We start from the raw sequence: 1,954 nt of genomic DNA, 5'->3' as shown, positions 1-1,954 counted from the left end.
TGCTGCTTTGGTATGTCTTCCTCCGATGTGGCCACCTTGCTGCCAGATACTGCACCTCAGTCCGCAACTACGCAACGCTCACACACAATGACTCGAACATCTCTTTTGGAACTCTGACATTGCCTCCAACTGGAGGCAGAGTAACCTCGCCTGTCCCACACGTGCACTTTGTATTGTGCAGTGTCTTTGCTTTCCAGCAAATCTAGCTGATCAAGCTCTGTAGCAATGCTAATGGCCTCTTCCAACATTTTTGGTAGCCCCTTGCGCCGGTGCATACGAAGTTCACTGCACCCAATGTGTGACCTCGTGCCAGCAAATCACGTGTGCTCGCACTATAATCTGGATAACCCTTGGAAGCTAGCCTGCTTAAATCATGCCCGGAGTCACAAATGCACTCACCCACTTTACGTTTTCTTTCCTGAAAAAATGCACGCTTCCACTGGCTCAGAAGGCCTCTGCAAAACAACTTTCACACTGTTATAATCACTCGTGGTATCGTGAGGTAAAGTACTCCACAATCTCAGCACATTTCCACTCAGCAACAGCATGAGAAAGTTCAAACGATCTGCCGCGCACCATCCGTTCACTTGCGCTGCTAACTAAAATTGTTAAATCCAAACAGTCCATTCACCTTCTGTCCCTTTGAAAGATTCTGGCATGAACACCGGCCGGTCAGTCCACCTGTCCATGGCATCCGGCTGATCCACCACCTGGCTGTTGGTCGGTTGGTGGTTTTTGATTGCTGTTCCCGGGTTGTTTGACTTTTTCTCTCCATTTTCCCCACACAGCTAACCAGCTAAAGTTAGCCAAGCTCACAAGTTGCTAGTTGAAGGTTAGCTAGTTGACGAGCTGATCCCACCGCTGTCACTAATTTGCAACTCGCATGTTGTTTGTTGACTAGCGTAAACAGTCTAGGACATTGATTTCCAATGAAACAATCAAGTTGTATTTTATTTGGATGAACAGTGCACGCCAGCACTGACCCGCCGCACAAAACGCCTTCCCAAAAACTCTCTCTCAGCATGCCTCCCATATCCTCACATACAGCAACTAATTTGCATAACATTGTGTGATAGGCTGAGAGACTTTCGAATGTGTAAACATTACAATATATACTGAATGATTAATTTCCTAGTATTTTTCTCACTTCCCCTATGTCTGATTATTACTACCGCTGCTCTAGATACTGTATGGTTTGAAACTTAATGTAATATTTACAACTTATAATACAGTTATTACACTGTAATAATAATCACCAACATAAACAGTTAAAAACTGTTTAAGGTAGCTATGCTGAACGATTGTTATCCAGTTAGCATATCTCTTAGATATATATATATATTTTTTCATATCTCTTAGATGTCAATTAAATGTTTTTTGCCAAACTGAAATCAATCAATCTCCACTCTACAAAATTATGAAAAATATATATCATCATGGCTGCCTCTCTCCTGCATGAAGTTACCACATGCAATACACCCTGTAGAACGGACTACTTTGCAGATATGAAACAAACAGACAATCTTAATAGCAGTCAGAAATATGAAATCCCCCTGTGTAGCCCTTTCCTTCAGTCAAATGACCTAGTGGCCTCATGGGTGGAATGTTATTAATATTTTTCATTTCATAATGAATAAGCATTATATTATTTTTTTAATCAAATTTTTGAGAAATATTTTTCAGTCTTCTGTGATGTATATAAAGTGTTATTTAATACATTTCAACATTTCATCTACAGGTGTCTTCTTTTTTTAAGCCCATTACTATGTGTGTGAGGTCAATACTTATGTTTCTAAGTAGATTTGTTTAGGACTACCAAGAATCACTCTGTGTGACCCAGATTTGGCCAACTGCAGTAATTATGCTACAAAACTAACTTTTTACAGGGTTTTAAAAATAGATTATATTTGATTCAAAATTCCATGACTTAGAGTAAGGCATTGTTGGCAGAATA

Source organism: Oncorhynchus mykiss, chromosome 8 (assembly GCF_013265735.2).
Source record: "Oncorhynchus mykiss isolate Arlee chromosome 8, USDA_OmykA_1.1, whole genome shotgun sequence".
NCBI lineage: Eukaryota > Metazoa > Chordata > Actinopteri > Salmoniformes > Salmonidae > Oncorhynchus > Oncorhynchus mykiss.
Note: the sequence above shows the minus strand (reverse complement) of the source record.